This window comes from Lactuca sativa, chromosome 4 (assembly GCF_002870075.4).
Source record: "Lactuca sativa cultivar Salinas chromosome 4, Lsat_Salinas_v11, whole genome shotgun sequence".
NCBI classification, from domain to species: domain Eukaryota; kingdom Viridiplantae; phylum Streptophyta; class Magnoliopsida; order Asterales; family Asteraceae; genus Lactuca; species Lactuca sativa.
This window is the reverse complement of record NC_056626.2, coordinates 77,435,268-77,456,657: the sequence shown is the minus strand read 5'-3', so window position 1 is coordinate 77,456,657 and position 21,390 is coordinate 77,435,268. Positions and strand designations below refer to the sequence as shown.

At 34.5% G+C, this 21,390-nt stretch overlaps 1 pseudogene; it reads right to left on the bottom strand.

Annotated features, from left to right (window-relative positions):
* Positions 1-2,534: 2,534 nt before the first annotated feature.
* Positions 2,535-18,542, bottom strand: LOC111885348 (F-box protein At1g10780-like; annotated as a pseudogene).
* Between the last annotated feature and the right edge of the window lie 2,848 nt (positions 18,543-21,390).

Here is a 21,390-nt window from a genome sequence, read left to right as displayed (position 1 = left end):
TTTATATTGCTTTTATATATGTTTTATGTAAAATATTTTTATATCCAAATATAAAAATATTTGATTTTGGACCGCTATAACTGCCTAGATACTAACTAGTATAATTCAACTTGTACCCCCCCCCCCCCTCATAAAAGCATTTTAAAACATATAAGAGGTTAATTAAGGGGTATGAACTCACCTGTAGTGAGTGGTTTGGATGGACGGATGGTATATGATGCTAAGTGTCAAGTGAAGACTTGAACACACACACGGATCCTAATTAACATATAAAAACACATATATGTATCCAATTAGTCATTCAACAACTAATTAATCAAGTAAAGACACCTTAGAACATGGAAAACACTTTGATTCAACTTCTAGGAGTACATTAGGGTTGCATGTAAGGGGTGTAGGGCTTCTCAAAGGAGTTTATGGTCCAAATGGTAACAACTCATGAGTTTACGGCCCATGGTTAATTCTTCATGAGTTTACGGCCGTAAACTCATGGTATTATGTACCATTTTGTGCTTTGGGGTCCTATAAGTCATAAATAATTATCCTTACTTCAATTCTAAGCCTTAGGAAGTCATGGTGGCACAAAATCACCTCTTTATAGAGTTTACGGCCCATGGACCTTTCCTCATGGGTTTACGGCCATAAAATCTATGTGTTCATGGTATTTTTGATGCTTAAGGTCCTAAACACTTCAAGGAAGTGATCTAGACTAGTATCCAAGGCTAAGGAAGGGACTAAGGCTCACTTTGCCCCGTCTATTAGGGTTTACGGCCCAAGAACATGCCTTGGCCGTAAACACCTTTGATCTTATGTTTCTTTGTGTTTTCTAGTTGAATAAGAAGTGAAACAAGCCTTATAACACTCTAGGGTAAGAATACTTACAATAAAGGAGCTTTTTTGGGTGTTTAAGGTCCAAGAACACTAGTGTGTGTTCTTGGTGTTTTGAAGAACACTTGAAGATCTAAGTAAAAATGAAGAATTCATGGATGAAATGGAGTATAACAACTAGATGAGAGGTGATAACAACAAATCAAACAAAGAAAACACTTACATTTTGGAAGATTGGAAGAAAGGGATTATGATCTTTGAGAGAGAATGGTGGAAGTTCTTGAGTATGAAAGTTGGAGAATGAAAGAATGAAGAGTAAAATCATGCCTTAAGCATGAGTTTACGGCCATAAGGGAGTTTACGACCCAAACTCCAAAAGTTTGGCCGTGAACTCCTTATTAGGGTGCTAAGTGTGTGTTTGCTACTCCAAGACCCTAGAAAATACTTCATTTCATTTATTCGTTTGAAGAATTAATAATAAAACACCCAAAACGAACTTTAAACTGGCTAAAAACTAGCAGAAACAAATTTGACATTTATTTGAAGTGCTTGACTGAAGGTTTTGTACAAGTGAAAATTTCGGGTTGTCATAAAAACTATAATCATTTCTCTTTGTTTGAAAAAAAATCAAATATTTCGTTTAGATTTTAATATTAAAAACTATCAATAGCAACATAAATGTCTGCAACATGAAAATCTCAAGAAAAATATAAGATCGAAAGATTACTATTAAACCTATTAAAGGGACCAAATCAAAAACAAAAACATGAAAAAATGTATATTAATTTTTTATGAATATATATAAAATACGAAAAAGTACAATATATTGAATCTTTTATGCAATTTACATCAATATTTTTCAAAATACATTACAATCTAAGGTATTGTTTGGTTTGTAGAATGTTTCTGAAAGAATTACAATTGGAATTAGAAAAAGAATCTGTGAGGAATTTAAATCCAATTTCATATATTGTTTGGTTGGCAAGAAATAAAATTGGAATCAATTTCAGATTATCTTTGGTTCACATGAAACGGAATTGGAATCCGTATAAAATGATAGAATTATCATTTTTGTCTATTTTGCTTAATTTACCTTGTTTTCTAACTTATATGTAAAGCTACATTATATAAATTATTAATATAGTAGTTTGTAAGGTGGTGGTAAAGATACATTATATAAATTATTAAAATAATAATTTGTAAGGTGGTGGCAGTAGTGACGATGGCGACGAAGGTGTTGGGTGACAATGATGGTACCGCGGTAGTGGTGGTGGCGATAGTGGTGATCATGAGAGTGGTGATTGTGGTGGCTGTTGGCAATGGTGGTGGGGGCAGCGACGGTAGTGGTGGTTGCGAGTGATGGTGGTGATGCTGGTGTTGCTGGAAACCACAGTGGTGGTGGTCCTGACGGTGGTCGTGGTACTGACGGTGGTGGTGGGTGATGGTACCGGTGGTGGTGTAGGGGGTGAAGTGATGATGATAATGATGGTAGTGGTGGTAGTTGTGATGGTGGTGGCGGTAGTAGTGGTGATGGCAATGGTGGTGGAGATAGTGGTCGTGGAGATGGCATCAATGGTAATGGTGATGTATGATGGTAGTGGTGGCGATGACAGTGATGGTGGACTGTGTTGGTAGGTAGTGGGTAGGAGTAGTGGATGTAGGTAGTGGCAATGGTGGTGGTGGTAGTGGTGGCTGTGGCGGTGACATTAGTGGCGATGGTAGTGGCAACGGTAGTGGTGGTGGGTCATGTTAGTGGTGGTGGTGGTGGAGGCGGGTGTGGTGATGGTTGGTGGTGGCGGTGGTGATGGTGGTGGTGGTGGTGGTGGCGGCAGTGATATTGGTGACGACGGTGGTAACGATGGTAATGGTAGTGACGACGATGGTTGTGGCGATGGTGGTGGTTGTAGTGACATGTGATGGTGGAGGTGGTTGCAGTGGCAGATGGTGGTGGTAGCAAGAGTGGTGAATGTTGTTGGCCAATAGTGGTGTAAGCTTTTTTTTGTTTTTTTTATCTCAAATAAATCTAACCTTAGATGTCTTCCTGCGTAATCGACGACAGTAAATAGTTTTTTTTGGTTAACAGTTTTTTACCGGAAAATAATTATTAGATTTTATTATTAGTTATTATGTAATAAAAAATTACTAGTTTTAAATAACATATATATGTTTATACCTATATTTATATTGTTTGTTGATACTATTAATGTAAATTAATTAATATTTATGTCTATTTTAAGAAATGTAAATAAATTTATATATATGAATTTAATATTTTAAAATTTTCATTTTACTCTAAATTGATTTTTTAATAACTTTCCTTAATTAAAGTGTTCAAACTTTTGGCAAGTATTAATGAATTATTTAAGCATAATTGATTTGTACAAAAAAAATTTCTAACTTATACCTAAAACTCAAGATATATATATATATATATATATATATATATATATATATATATATATATATATATATATATATATATATATATATAACGCCCGTAGATTTGAGCTAATCAATTTACATATAATAGGGGTCGAAAACGACTTTCCGACAAAAGATTATTTAGAATAAATAATCTTAACCTAGTTGTAGAATATGTCTCAAGGATTCCGTACATATAATAAACAACGCCGAAATCCGAGTTATAACGAAGAAGTTATGACCCGTCGAAGTTTCGCGACAAAACCAGCACGATACCGGGAAGCGTAAATAGTGAATTTAAGGTAGAGCGACTTTTAGCCTTAGCTATCTAACCAAAAGTCATAGAATACGTTAAACCGAGAACATACAAAAAAAAAAAAGAATGCCCAAATCTGACTTCGTATGAGGAAGTTATGAATTTTCTAAGATTTGGGCTTAGCAGTGCACAACCCGAAACTCGAATTTTAGATCGAGCGGTTTTTAGCCTACGCAACCTAAATGAGAATTGAAGATCTCATTAATAGGAACTCAACGGTAAAAAAGACAGACGAAAACAAAGTATGTATGTAGAAGTTATGAATTTTACGCGGACATTTAACAATATAATCTCCTCGTGCTGTTAAATTTAAGATCAGTCGAGAATTAGCCGAACGAGTCAAAATTAAAGTTGTAGATCTTATTTTTACCTACGCGTGGATATAAAGAACGTCAAAACGGATATCTTATGTGAAAGTTACGGATATTAGAAGTTGGAAGTGTGATGTGCGAAAATGAGTGATGTGACACAATCTTGGCCATTGCTTTCGTCCCAAGTCTTGCCACTAGATGGTGACGTGTGCCACCAAGTTCAGCCACTTTGCACCCTATAAATAGAACCTCTCACCCTCATTTTTTTCACACATTTCCCATTCTTTCTTCTCTTTACTCTCTCTCTAGAACCTCTCTCTAGCCCCGAAACCCCCGAAAAGCCTAGGGAACCTCCCTAGCACGAGACGGAAGCCCCGGAGTGCTCGACGGCTCCGAGAAGAAGAGATTTTCGGCTCGGGAACGCTGCTCCAAGCAAACCCTGGTTTTCTACAAAACTCGTTGTAAGTGAGCTACACCTACGCTATTCTTAATATGGCTTTTATTTAATTATAGTAACATCATTAGGAACTTATAATAAGTACTTGGGCTATTATTATGAGTTATATAAGTATTGTTTAACATTTATATAATAATAAAAATAGCTAGACTATTAATTAGTCTCAGCGAATAATAGACTAAACTCTAGTGGTAATAATACTAGGTTTCGTCGAAGGAAACTATTTTTTTTAGAAGCGAAGCGCTGTCTGAGTTCGGAATCACCACCTTTTCAAGTGAGTGCATAGTTACTTTCATCTTCCACATAGATATGAAGTATTTAATATAAATTACATGCTATGTGTGTATATTATTTGAGTACTTGCTGTCTATGCTGGATGAATGATTTTATACACGTTTTAAATGATTTAAACTGTATACGTATTTTATATCTACGAAGGTGTTGGGGGTAAAACATGGGTAGATGTGGTAGATGAAATATGAGTTGGATGATGAGTTGAGAGGTGATATAGACCACGAGGTAAGGGTGAGAGGTGGACGATGTGAGAAGCCTTTCCCAAATAATGGTCTCGTCATTTAGCAAAGTATAGATGACAACACAGACTATTCTAGATAGTCCAGTGGAACACTAGCAGGCTCGCAACCTGTAGGTGTTGTGAATGATGTGTTCACCGGTGTATTCTAAAAACCCATTGACATGTATTGCGAGTGGATTCCCGGAAACGATACTGTCGATAAACAAGATAACCCTGGCAGATGCGCCTAAAGGACTCTACCGGCAGAAGCGCCTAATAGAGAACCTCATAACCCCAACAGATGCGCCAAAAGGACAATACCAACAGATGCTCCTCGTAGAGAATGTCAAAAACTTGGTAGTTGCACCTAAGTGACAGAACTAGCAGTTGTGCTTGACAGATGTGTCATTGACAACGATGGAATTCGTACCTATTCCTTAGGATAATCCCTAGGAATGAATGAACGAGAAATGGCCGATTCTTAGGGTAGATCCTTAACAATAAAGAATATAATGGATATGAGTAATTGGGTTAATTGTTTGATGATTAAACATAATAATATTATTGTGGCTTGAAAACCCTATGTAGTCACCAGTTTTCCCAACCTAACTCACTCAGTTTATTTGTATCACAGGTGTCGACATGAAGTTACATTACACTGAGAGATTAACGACGTATAGATCACTAGTGTCAATGAATGTAAGTTCTGTTTATGCTTATGTTTTTGTATTAACGATGACATTCCAAATGTTTTAAAATGAATACAATACGTTTCTTCGGAAATGATTTAATAACGTATTTATCGTGTTTTTCTGGGAACAAATTCCGCAACATATCTATTAAAAGAGGTACTCTGATTTTCATAAAACATAAACAAAATCGGTCTTTTCTGGCCGTGAAAATGAGGATGTCACAATATATATATATATATATATATATATATATATATATATATATATATATATATATATATATATATATATATATATATGGTTCAGTTCCTGTGAGGACTCATTTTAAAGTGAAGACTCGTGATGACACCATAAAAAATTTGAAAAAAAAAAATATACAAATCATAAAATCGAGCATAGATCTATGTCGGAGAGAAAAAAAATTGGAAAAAATATTTTTCATCATTAAAATTGATCCATGATTCAATTTTAATGATCCAAATTTTTTTCTTCGCTTTAAAATCAGTTCTCACATGATCCTGTTTATATATATATATATATATATATATATATATATATATACATACATACTAGTTACCTTCAAGGCTCATGCAAAGCACGACCCATGAAATGTAATTTTGGGATTCCTTCCATTGTCTGAATCTTGAATAAACATAAGTATATTGCTATTATGAGAAAGGAATTCAAAGAATGTTGATTTTAGTAGTAAAGAACCATGTATGTTGTTATTATTGGCAAGGAAAGGAAAATGCATTGCTATTATGGGTACGGACAAGAAATAACCTTGTTACTATGGGTAAAAAGTAAAGTACATCATTTATATTGACAAAAAAAAGTAAAAAATCTATTTCTATTTGCAGCACTTCCAAATCATCCATTATTGCTTGGCATCATGCTTGTCCACAACTCCAATGTTCCCTACATAATTGTTATTTAACCTAAGCATATTAGGGTCAATTTTAAATTGTTGCTGTCCTGAGGAAAATACAATTGTTTTGCTATTGTATATATAAAAGTTTAAGTATGCTCCTCTTAAGGGTCATTTTTAAAGCACATTGTGTATTTTGGTAAAAATGGTAAACTCCGTTGATAAATGGCATAATTCAACTTCATCTTTTAAAGAACATAAGACATAGCCACACAGCTTTGAGTAAAGAAATTATAGTACATGGCTCGTATGGAAGGAAATGTGACAAATAGTGACTTAGATAATGAAATAAAAGTACATTGCTATGATGGGTAAGGAAATGAAATACTATTTCTATTACTTGTAACAACTAAAGTAAATTGTAATATTGGTGATGTTAAGTTGTTTAACATTGTTGAAATGAATCAAACTATTCCTTTTCTATAATAATGATATATTGTTGAAACACACATTTATATGTATATAAAACTTCACTTAGTATCACAAAACAAATAAAGGCATGATTATTAATTTCAAGATAACGAGATGCTTCTGGAGCTTCTTGAACAAAATCATCAACCATTTACACGATAATGATGAGATTTATCGTTATTGAAGTTTGAACTTTTTCACAGTCAATTTAAAATGAAGAACCATACAAAAATTCCAGGCATGTAAACTCATCATGAGGGTAAAATACAACTAGCTCGATAATAAGAATAAAACATTAGAAAATTTGGTAATTAAGTAAAATTGAAATCTAGTTAGAACTTACAACTAAGATTACGGACATCATATCCTCGCAGTTTCTGGTTATAATTCATAGAGTAATTAACAAAAATGGGACATGTTCTTTATGTTTTTACAATATTTAGCGCAAAACAGATAACTTTTTTCAATATCATTTCTACCATTTTATTGATTTAGCCAACAACTATTTTCGATTGTAATTAATCCATTACACTTTTTTTTACCTAAAGAAGGTGTCATACCAGTATTGTGGCAACTTCCTTCATAACTCCAACAATAGTAATTGTACTGCACTTGATATAGAAAGAAGAATGTACTTGATTAATGCCTGCATATATAAAAAACATATGAAGATTACTTAGTATAATAACAAACAATAAATTATATTAAAAACCTTATCATAAAAAAACACAAAGGAATCAAAAGGCCACTTAGAGTGTGGTATGCCAAGGGCTTAAAAATAATGTGTTCTGAAGGTCAAGTTGTTGCACCGTCAACTTCTGCAATATCAAGGACTTGATAGGAAGAGTCAAAAGAATCAAAATAGGGTTGTTAATCAAGCAAGTAGATAATTTTTTTTTTCATATATGAATATCTCTCATGTTAAACTATTAAAAACTATAAAATGAAATAAAATTGATCACCTCTTTTGATATTTGAGAAATTTCATATTAATAGTAAAAAGAAGTCAACATCAAGCAACAAAATATGAATAAACCCATCATTTTAGGAGTTTTAATATGTAAACTAACATTTAATCAACTTTTTCAGTTGTAATCCTCTTGAACCTCTTCTTCTATTTGTATAATTTCCGTTAATATAAATTTCACTTCCTCTTTCAATGTCGCCTTTCTGTTCACCTTTTGGTTCCATAAATCTAATAATGGATATATGTCGCTTGGATTGTACTCATTTGACTATTTTTTGTGACAACTGCATTACACACATCCTTGCTGCATTCATCCTTCAGCCTTGCAATCTTCTCATCTTCCTCATTTAGTATTTCCTGAAAAGAATGTATTGTTATGAATACATATATAAAATGCATAGATGGATAGTTCAAATGGTTTATTGTATGTGTGTGTGTGAGTGAGAGAGAGCATGATCGTACAAATGAAGAATCTTGGAGCCATAACAGATTGAGAGTTGAATGAAAAAGATGGTGGTTGGTTTTAAGCTTTTGGTGAGAATGAGATATTAACAAGGGGAAGTCGATGATATAAGGGATAATTAGCCTCCTAAAAACAAAATTCATTATTAGTAAATTTTGGATCGCAAACAGGGGAGGGAGGAGTCTGACTGTCGAAGGCGGCAGAATGTTGGGGCTGCCGATGGATCAAATGTTGATATGTAAATTCTTGATTGGGGTTGCCTCTTCACGCCATATGTTCTTCTCCAAACCCATCTCACATGTTATACGGTGCTTATATCTATGTTTATCTCTCTACAATTACAAAATAACCTAAAAGCACAAAAAAATCATTCAAAATGGAACATGAAAATGACTTACGGAGGAGGAGTGGTGGTGGTATACCAATGAGTGGGAGAACCTATCACCAAGAGAGAATACAACGTTGGTGGGACACATGAGCATATGGAACCAATGGACTAAACTTGATACTTGAGATGTATATGCATTTTATAGGCGGGAATAGACACACTCAGAATCCATCCATCGTCTCAGTAAAAAGGTGTGTCTATCCGCGTTGTACCGGTTCCGAATCCATCTTAACTCTTCGCTCAAAGAATAAAATCTTCATAGATAAATTGACGCATGACAGTGAACATGAGGCGGTGTGAATAAGTTTGGATTTCTATGATGTCGTTCAAAAATAGAGGTTACGTGGCGTCATAAGAATCCTCAAAAACTGATGTAAAAGGCACCACAAATATAGGGTTTTCATATACAGTAATGATATATATATATATATATATATATATATATATATATATATATATATATATATATATATATATATATATGGGCTAGGTAAGTTTGTTTCTTACATTTATTATGTGTTAGAATGCACCAATATAAATTTAGTAAACTAATTAATTATTTAATTGAATAAAGATAGATATTAAATGATTTCCATAATTGTATGTATATTAAATGATATCCATAATTATAATTTTTTTTAAAGAAACTAATTAAATTCGTCATTAATGTCAGCAATAACATTTTTCAGAAGGAATTCGTATCTAGGTTTTTATGTTACAATAACACTCTTTTAGAACTCACTCACTTAAAATACAATAAAGTTTTATAGAATATGAAGAATTAGAGTGTATTCTATTAGAATATCCTCTCGTTCTACTCGAATACGCTCTTATTCTTCTAGATACGAATTCATTTTGAAAGAATATTATTGTTGATATTAGCGACAAATTTAATTAATTTCCATAAAAAAGAATTATAAGTATGGATATCATTTAATATACATTTAATGTTTACTAAATTCTTATTGGTATATTCTAGTACACAATAGATGTGAGAAACATTTCAACCTACCTCTCTCGCTCTCTCTCTCTCTCTCTATATATATATATATATATATATATATATATATATATATATATATATATATATATATATATATATATATATATATATATATATATATATATATATAGAGAGAGAGAGAGAGAGAGAGAGAGGTGGGTTCAATTGAGAAAATAAAAAAGGTTGAGAATGGGGGAATCATTCTCAACCACTCATTTAATCTAAGCATAAAAGACACGGTGGCAAACTTGTAAATATCGTAATAACCTTCTATCTCAAATACGTAACTATAGAGAATTCGATAACTGTGCGTTCATCATCAAAATTTTTCCTCCAACCTTCAATAATCATCCAGATTTCTTCAACTAAATCGGAATTTCTTCGCTGTTCATGAAATTGGAATCAGAGTTTTGGACTCGCTGTCACAGTCGACATTGAGGGACTTAGAATCGGTATTCACAGGTTCTCAATCGGATTTTCGAAAATCAAAATCAAATTGAGAAATCAATCAGAGATAGGATGTCGCATCTGAAGTCGAAATCGGAAGTATATGATGATTTAGAATTGATAACTTGATGTTTTTAACATTTTTAAAATAGTTAAGTTGTTTGCACTCCAACTGTTTGATGAAATGCATAAACTAAATTACCACGTTATATTCACATATTAATATGTTTTCTCACCTGAATCAGTATATGATTATTAAAAACACAAAACAAATACGCAAGTCTGTATGTTATTCATATGTGAATAACATATAAAAATTATATATATTTGTCAAAATACCTTCAATATTCATAAGTGAATATACCTTGTAATATTCATATGTGAATATATACTGTGTAATATTCATAAGTGAATATATCATCTAATATTCAGAAGTGAATATACTCTGTAATATTCACATGTGATATACCATGTAATACTATGTAATATTCACATATTAAATATTATTTAATACTCATAAGTGAATATATCATCTAATATTCACAAGTGAATATAAAATGTTAGTATTCACAAGTGAATTCATCGTCCAATATTAAAATATGAATATACTATGTTTATTATATGATATATTTATATATGAATGATACTTAAATTGTAAAAAAAAAAAATCATACTTTTTATTCATAATGTACTGTAATAAAACCTGATGCATTGTTATTCATTTATGAATAACGATAGCTGAAAATACAAAAAAAATAAATTTTTTATTTTATCTTAAAACTATATCAATATGGATGTCTATTTGTAGAGAATAAAAAATCATGAATTTTCGTATATTTAAAATCATTTTTTTGATAAAAATAGCTTATAAAAATAAAAAAAAAAACGAAAAAAAACTATGTTTTTGTATATATTAAGGTAATGATTAGCATAGTTTAAGGAAATATGTTATGTTGGAAAACACATGTGCATTCGTTTCCAATTTCTGTCGTTACGTTGGAGGCTTTTGCGCCAAAAATAAATGATTGGCTGAGAATGATTCCCCCATTCTCAACCTTTTTTTTCTCAATTGAACCCTCCTATATATATATATATATATATATATATATATATATATATATATATATATATATATATATATATATATATATATATATATATATATATATATATATATATATATATATATATATATATACACTAAAAAATCAAAATCACACACTCATCACCTACGTATATACCGCATCTAAGCAATTGATGCGTAAATATAAAATAAACATATAAGTTATCATTGAAATGCTACACGACAAAATTTTCATATATAAAATTGCGAGTTTCACAAACACGTGAACACTTTGAATATAAATGCGATCTTGCATGTATAGATTTTTTTATTTTTAATTTTTTTAATATGTTTTGGAGAAAAGATAAAATAAAATATAAATTTAGTAACAATGGGTGATTTTACGGTTGAGCATTATAAAATTAATGATCATTTATATAAAAATAAAATCAAAGAGACATTGAGTTGTTTAAATATAAGTTGATTGTATATTGGTCTTAGTTTTATTTGTAATTATCGGTCATAACTGTAACACTTCAAATATCACAACAAATTTAAGGTCTTAAAAACAGCTCATAGTCATACGATTTTTGCAAAAAATTATTGTTTTCAAAACATTATTTAAAATCAGAGTCTTCCAAAATCCAATCAGTTATTAAACCAAGGATGTGTACGGTTCCGCCTTCGCCTTGTCACGGTCCACTGAAGTACCTAAAACCATAAGCCAAAACTGTAAGCACAAAGCTTAGTGAATTCCCCCAAAATACCACCACACAAACAGATAACATATACCAACAAACAACATGCATACATGGCCTTTAGCCTGACTGGAATGCCCCACCAGCCTATAGTCTATATGGTACGCTCATAGAACATTCAACATGATTGGTACGCCTCATCGGTCCTTTAGCCTATCTGGAAGGTTCTTCGGGCCTTCGGCCGGACTGGTATGCCCATCAGGCTTGCAGTCGATCCGAGACGCCCTGAGTCTCTTGGCCTTTAGTCTACACTCTACACTGGTTTGTCGCAACCCAACCACACACAACATGTTGACATTACATATCCAAAACACATATAAGCCTAGTGAACCATAACAACATATCGGTACAAACATTACCGGGTTTGTTGACTGACAGCACAAACCAGTACAGTCTCAACCCACCCACACCACGACGACATATATACAACTAAACATATAACCAATCAATAGAAAATCAGGCAGATCTTATAGACCACTAAGCATAGCATCATCCAATATACCAGGATACAAATCTAACAGATCACTACAACATACCAACATGCGATAAACCAGGACAACAATCCAATGGACCGGCCTTGGTGCCTTCGACCCAAAAATACAGTGAGGAAACTCACCTCAATCCGCTGATAATCAAATGCATGCTTGTGTTCCCGATAATCCAAAATACAAGGCCCAATCCATAATGTAACTTCATAAAGGGTAAAAGACCATTCTACCCTTTTCCTAACTTGATCCAAAACCAAGGCCCAGTCCAAAAGCACCAAAAGCCCAAAATGGCAACTCAAAGCCCAAAACTCTTAAATCCAATGGCCCAACAAATCCCAAAACCACATCTCAAACACCACCCAAAATACCATTGGTCAAAAGTCAACGGTCATCAAACCCTCACGACGTGACTATCTATGGCCCACGTTGTGAGTCGTTACATGACAAAATAATCGAGGATGCAACACTAACTACGTGACATGCATCCACCTCACGTCGTGAGATCCGTTTGTACGCCATTTTGATCCAAAAACCTCTTGATCCATTAAGCTACCAATCCAACTTTTCTAGGAGGCTTCCTAACTTTCCTAGGGTCATAAATATCGATGCATTAAGGCCTTGTATGTCCAATACAAGACATAAGCTCAAAATGGGTCATTCATGGAGAAAAAGAGGATCAATTCTCATCCATGAACTCTAACATCATCCAAACTTCAGATTCATGACATATAAGCATCTAGGGACCCTAAGGCCCAATAAAGTTGCCAACTTTATGGATTCCCAACACTCGAACTCTTAAGATCTTGGATAAATATGCATAAAACCTTAGATCTAGCAACAAGGAAACATAAAGCTTGGATCTTGATTAATCACATTTGTCCGGAAGTGTAGCTAAAGGTTGTAAATGAGGCTTTCAAACTGCAACTATGCTTCCATGGTGATCTCTTCCTCTTTAAACCATCAAAACTCCACCAAAAGCTCAAAAAACATAAAGAAAGTCTAGGGTTAGGGTTTTAATGAGTTAGGGGAAGGTGGAGGCTGAGAAATGAACCCTAAAACCGAATTAAAGGGGCTTAAATATGTGGGAAACCCTAAAACTTCATGGTCTTGGGCTGTAGCGATCTTCACGTCATGAGCTTGGTCCCGGATAGAATCTTCTTGTGGCCCTCCTGACGTCGTGAGCCTCCATGCCTCACGTCGCGAGGACCTCTTTTTCACCAAAATCCAATCTTTTTACCCTCTGAAATCCTAATTCGATTAATCCAAGGAAACAGATGTTACAACTCTCCCCCAATAAAATTAGATTTCGTCCTCAAAATTACTCCTTACTACCTCCCAGCCACACTGGACACCAGAACACTTCTTCCACTTCCCCTGAGGAATAATCATTACCATTCTGCCTGAAGTCCAAAATTCTAAACTCTGTCTGACACCCTTGTAGATAGCCCATGGTGAAACATTGACATTACAATTCCACTATGTATTCTGACTTACCATAACACTTATATTCCTTGATTATCTTGTTGTTTCCACTGAAAACAGAATCACTGACTGATCCTTGTTACCGAAACTTTTCACTTGGTAGAAAGCTTAGATAATCCTTCAAGTATAAGGCTCACCCTGAAGTTAACGAATCCATGAACACAATGAGCAACAAGATATAATCTAGGAGTTAAACATTCAAATGCTGAACAAGACACTGATTCCTTACCCGCCGAACAATTACGTTGTTGCTATAATTCTCTAGTCCCATAACTTGCCAGAGCTACACACAGGTAGAACCATTTCAAAGCACAATAACAAGGGCCTTTTCTACCATCAGCACTGGAAACATCTCTTTTTGGTCCTGAACCTTCTAACTGATAATCCATTACACAGATTCCTAAATCCATAACCTTCTGAGGTATGATCTTGCATAAATATATACACCCTCAACTTCCAACGCGAGTCTGACCAAAAACCAACTCGGTGCATAACTGAAAACCAAAAATCCACAGATTTACACTTGCATTTCACCTTAAATCTTCTGATTCACGACATTTATTCATTAACCTACCCTTATTCCCTGATTGGAGGCACCACCAAAACATGTAGAAAGGATATTCAAAACATATTGATCTCCAACTTCCTCCAAATCCAAATCCATAAGATGTACCAAAACTTTAAAATAAGCCCTTGAGTCCCTAACATTCCATTACCAACCACTGCTCCTACAATCAAAGATGATCAATCCATGAATTTTCACATTGCATCAAAACCTTATCATTTCAGGTGTACCCCACCTAGCAAATCACTCGAGTCGTTCGTAAAGAACCTTATGATTCGATACTTCATAACCGATTCCCAACTTGGATAATCAAACTCCGAATAAAAACTTGCGAACAAATGGGATTTTTAATGCATATATTCCACATAGACTTTCTAATACTGGACTAATACTCCCAACAACCCTTAACTGTTCCCTTTATCCCAGTCAGCTGATTGGTGAGTCTCATGACTTCCATCAACATGCCAATACCGATATTACCAAATGCAAAAGAAATGAGAAATCATGATTACTACGCTCCCATCCCATAAACTCCCCTCTCGGAAACATATCATGAATTTACCATAATGCACATCCTTAGGAAACCCATAACCTCAACCAAACAGGGAAGAAACACCAAGAGTTCTATCGAAACGACAAACCTCAATCATTAACAAAAGACATACCCATGAACAATCAGAACAAGACTCGATACCTTGATTAAGACTGAATAGATTCCACCAAAACACATATAGCTCAAGAAGACTTCCAAGGTAATTTTGAATGCTAAGCAAACCTCATCCTTCCATAAACCAAAATTCAACACCAACATTGAGGGTAACCTACCCAGAGACCAAAGGAACATAAAACATACTAAACTTCATGATAGGTTGTCACATTCCTTGAACTTCAACTATCACCACTTGAAACTTTCGGAGAATCTCCACTGAATGGTGAGCGAAACGACTAACGATTGTAGATGCATCGACATTAGATCTAATGAACCAAAACTTATGCGGAGATGAATGTATCCAACTCAGAAACTGATTTCCTGATCGATCTCTACCCCAAGCTATACTAAATTAGAAATCCATACAACAATCTGACAAATTCCTCAACAACTGATACTCAACTGGAGAGATGCCAACAACTCCTGACCTATTCATTGACGCCCCCAAAAGGAACCAATAGGTGCAGTGAGCCCTTGACCAACCACTTTCTACCGAGGGACAACTCATGTGTCTCCTGAACACATGCATCCAATCACTACCTACTATATACTCTTTCCTTGACCAAATCCTGAACCGAGATCCCACATACTAGTACCGCAGATCCTTATGAACCATTCTCCCAATACCACATACTCAAACAAACCGATGATCCTTGAAGTAGATTACCTAGTTCTCCCCCACTTAGGGTTCGAACTACCACCCACTAGCGTTGAAACCAAACCATAACTCAAATCGGCTCAGCCAGGTACGACCATCCCTGACCTTGGAATGCATTATGCATGCAGGATAACCTTCTAGATAACGACCAATCAAATCCTAAGAGAATTCTAGATTTCAGTTGAAGACCTCTGAAATTCCTATTTATAACCACTTTAATATTAAGGACTCACTACTAGAAAAACAACCGTTTACGACACGCAATGCGTGTCGTAAAACGCTCAGATGACACGCAAATGCACGTCAAGAAAGGCCATGTCATAACGAGAGACGACACGCATTTATGACACACAATGCGTATCATTAAAACCCCTGTCAAGAAAGGCCATGTCATCAATGAAGATGACACACATTTTTGCGTATCGTAAATTTAAATGTTAAAAATAATATATTTATATATTTATTAATTTTTAAATTAAATTTTCATTTAATGTCTCATAATATAAATAGAATACCATATACAAAAATACAATACATTACATAAAATTTAATGTCATACAATTCTATTTCTTTGCATTCATCTAATCTACTATGTGTTTCATACTAACAATTGAAATGAAGAATGCAACACTTGCATTTGCAGCATCTTATCTCTTTTAGCATGAGCTTTCTTTTCCTCTTCTAACTCCAGAGCTATTCACTTTCATCCACCCTGTAAACACAACATAAAATCACTTGTCATTTTCATTCTCCTTTTAAAATTAATTCTTATTAGGACATTCTACTTTTAAACCTACCAATCTAGCAAAATTTTCAAAGAATATAACAAAATATGTATCATACAAATAAGATTCTCTTATAACAAAATGTATTAAGCAAAATACCTAATTTGCCCCTCCACTAAAATATAGTTCCATAGTCTAGGCCTTGGTTATCCTGTGGTGAATAATTGTCTGAACTTATATCAATAAAGTTGATTGCGTTGTAGTTCTTAATGAATCTCATGTACAGTTGTACCATGTTTTTAACTCTAATGTTTGTATCATATATTTGGTTATTCCTTGTAAATTGTAATATACCTAGAAAGTGAATATGATCTGGATCCCTAATAGAGAAGTTAAAATTATTTTGTTGTATATCAAAGATCAAGAAACCTTCATCTTTTGTCACATTCTCCAACATGATGAACTCAGGGACATTAATAAATGGAGAGTCATTTCTTGGGTTGACAATGACTGGAATATCCAAATCATGCTTCCCATGCTTGTTCATGGTGGTAACCCTAACAATATCTTCACCATTGAAGTTCCCCTCCTTGATTTATAAATATCATATAATCGGTTAAAAGTCAAAAGTAAAGGGAAAGTAGTGAAAACATTTGTTGAATTTTGAGTACCCGATGTCTCTCGGGTTTGATCACATAGTTAAACCACCTCTTTATGCTTCCCCAGCTGTGTAATAAGTAGGGGCAAATCAGTAGTTTCTCTGAATAGGAGATTATTGACAAAGCATCGGTGATAGTTCCCAATGCATTGGTTGCTGACTCATGTGTTTTCTGTTCAACAAACTCACATTCTTTAGACTGTTCTTTTGGTATAGAGCAGAAAACATTGCACCATGGATGTCGAATGTTTTGAGCTTTGGATGACTTTTAAAAAAGTCAACAAAGTCAATTTCTGGAAAGGGGAGAAGAGCTTCGTAATCTCTAGTGAATTCAACTTTCATATACATATATTTTACTTCACTTGCAAGTTGAAGAATTTTGTTTATTGCATCCCAACACCATTGAACAGCTCTTATGCATAACGATTCAAGTTCCATGAGCTTATTACCAAAATCTACTATATAAACCCTCCCTACAACCAATAAATAACACCCACAAACACAAATTTTGATACTGTCATAAAAAATATGATCTTGAAATTATAAGGCAACAAGAAAAAGGCTTAAAGACGATCTTGAAATTACCAACATTTTTTGAAATGGAGAGATTCTTCAAGCAATTGGTGTCACAAACTCTAATCCAACTACACCCTTGAAACTCAAGATATTCAATCTTTGGAGCTGAAAGTGTAAGTGAGCAGCTATATGATCCATAAAAATCAAGTTTACAAGGCTCAAGTTGAAGAAGCTCAATCCAAACAGTCCTTAAACCCTCACAACCAAGAAGCACAAGATTTGTCAAATTAGGAGTTGCTTTCAGGGCCTCAATCAAAGCTGAATCCTCCAATTTTTCTCCAACAATTTCAAGATTCTTCATTTTTTGAAACACATCCCATTTCGGAGCACGAACCATTAGTACACCCCAAAGTCTTAATGACTCCAGATTTTTAGCAAATAGAATGCATTCAAGTTTAAACATATTGTCTGTGTTTCGATTCTTTAGGGTGGGTCCCCCAAGTGAGAGCCATGAGGTGTGCTCTGTGCTGGTGAATGGGCAGTAAACTACAAGTTCTTCAAGTTGAAAAATTGATGAGACAATCTCTAACATAATGCATTCAGGGGTATGACTGTCTTTTAAGTTGTCAAATATGCTACGAGGGAAGTAAAGGCTTTTAATGTAAGGCATGGAGTCTTTAAACTTTCTGGAGACACAGTTACAATATGCCACATCTTTAGCATTTTCATGTTTAATAAAATGTATTGTACTATAGCTTTTGGTAAGGATTCCATTCTGTGAGGATAATAATCAAAGATGTGATAGTTAGTTTGAATTGAAAATATATACAAGACTGTAGAAAGATTAGGACTAGATTTCAAATCAGGAATTGGGTGATTAATGGTTAGATATTGTTTAAAATTGTATATTTGTTAAGTTCTTCAAATGTTATTGAAAGACGAAGGTCATCTAGGTAAAAACCAACCAAAAATGAATCGACAATTAGATGTAAGTTTCGAATAGAATAAAACCCAGAAACGATAATCAAATTGAATATAAATAGATAAAAACAAATTAATTTGAAAAAGACAAGCCTGTATAGAAATGGAAAATGATTGATTCAATTCGTTATTTTTCAGTCTTGTTGGATCTTTAAATTGAATTTTCTTTAGGTTGACACCAGGATGTAAAAAGATAATTAGATTATGATTTTTCCTATCTTATAAGTAACTGATAGTAGAAATCTTATTTTGCAGATCTTAAGTTGACCTTCCTGAAATTGGGATCTAACGCAACAGCCATTCTACAGTCGTTTAGACCTTCCATCATTCTTCTAAGAGCCATGCGTATAGCTGCAAGTTGAGTCTATTAGATTGAGTCATGGGCTCGATGCTTAGCCCAGTTTGAATGTCGGTATTGGGCCTATCCAACAGTGCATTTTTTTGTACAATGGTTTAGTATATAAGCTGCATGCATGCAGACTTAGTAGTTATCACCTTCATTGTTTATTTGCTTCATAGTTTTGTAAACCCTAGCTCGCCTCTACAGCGAATGTTCTTCATCGAGCTCTGCTGAGGCGTGACTCTGTTTTGAATCATAAGCATATATTTGATTCTGATCTGTGTTCATTCTCTTATTGTTTTGAATTTTTTGATTTTTATAATCATACTTGTGAAAGATCTAATCGATCTAAGAGTTTTAAACTCATCAACTGGTATCAAAGCAGGAGACTGTGTAATTCATACATATCTCTTCTGTCGAAAAAGTTCTTAGGGTTTTTAATTCTGCATTGATTGATATTTATTGAGCCGTCACTCTATATTGATGTATCTCATTAATTGTTGATCTAACCCTAACGATATATTACAAGTCTGATCTTTTACAGGTTATCGATCAAAAGTATTTACAATGTCCATGGATGATTCACAAACCAATCCGATCAATATCTCCAACAGCATAGGGTCTACAACAAAAATACCAATCTTGTATACACACGAGTATGAAGTTTGGACGCATCACTTTGAAGACTACGTGATTGGATTGGAGGATAATGGGTATTTAATCTGGGAAGCTATTACTGCAGGCCCATTCGCTCACTCAAGCACATATAAGATTGTTAAAACACACAAAGAATACAATCAACTTTTCAATGATGTCAAAGATATTCCTCAGGATGAAAAGGAGAAGTTTCAATGCAACATCAAGGCATTGAGGATGATAACGTTTGTGCTGCAGTCCGATACGTTTCGTTTAGTGAGTTCTTGTGCAACAGCTAACGAGATCTGGGATAGATTAAAAGAATTATATTCCACAGACGAAGACTTAGAACATGCTATCCAAACTCTCTTGCTGTCTGAATTTGGTGACTTTAAGCAGAAGCCTGAAGAAAAACTTGTCCAAACTTTTGATTGCTTCAATCATCTTTTAAGTAAGATGATAAAGCATGGGATTGAAAGGAAAGTTATCGAACAAAAGGTTACTTTCATGAATGGCCTCAGACCTGAATGGATGGCTGTTGTGTCAACAGTCAAAGCTCATGAACGGTTCAAGTCTTACTCTCTGGCAAAACTAGTGGGTATTTTAAAATCCCATGAGAATGTTCTATCTAAGGAAATGAATGTAATTTCCAGTCTGGGTTCTTTAGCTCTTGTCTCCAAAGGAAAAAGTTCGGTTGAAGAAGAAGAGGAATTAGATCTTGCAAATTATGATCTAACCGGTGAAGAATACACCATGGTGGTGTCCAATCCCAGAAAATTCATTAAGAAGAAATTCCCAGCCAACAAGAACCGAAACTGACAAGGTAGTTACAGCGCTGAAAGGATCAAGGAGGAACCGAAGATGGGGTCAAAGTCTGAAGAGTCAAAGAAGGAAGCAAAAGTTGGAGGAGACTAAGGATTCGACTGCCATTACTATGGAGGCAAAAATCATTTTGCTAAAGACTACATGTTGAGAAAGAAAGAAGAAAAGACAAGCGAAGAAGATGAGGAAGCGAACCTCCTGAGAAGATTGGAGGAAATAAAGAAAAGAAAGTCTGATGCTAATAACTCTACCATGAATGCTTTAATTGTGCAGGATACAAACAACAGTGATGAATTTGGTGGTGTGGAGATCTGGTCCACAGATTTCTGAAGATGATGAAGTCAGGAAGCCCACTCATGGAAAGGCTATGCTGGCAAAAGCAGATCATGCAGCGGGAAGATGCTTTGTAGTGACCGAGGGTGTGTCCCAAATGAGAGGATACACAACTGATGGGGGAGTTGAATAGGAAAGGGAACGAGAGGATAGATGTTTTACTACCAAGAAGATGGCTGATGATCAATCCAAAGAAACCGAAGGTGCAGATGCAAGCAAACCTTCTGGTGATCGTCCTTATGTCCAGGGGGAGGGTTCCTCTCCTTATCACGATCAAGGATCTTCATTCCAGGGGGAGAACTCATCGCCAAATACATCAAGCTCTACTGAAATTCCAGCCAATAAAGGGGATACAAATGCTGGTCCTGAACAGGAATCATTCTTCGAGGGGTAGAACACCAATGTTGGTGATGATGACATTCTGTCTGAACTAGAGGAAGAAATCAATGCTGAATTGGATCCTGTCTATGATCCAAAGTTTCCTCCACTTATCAAATGGACCAAATACCA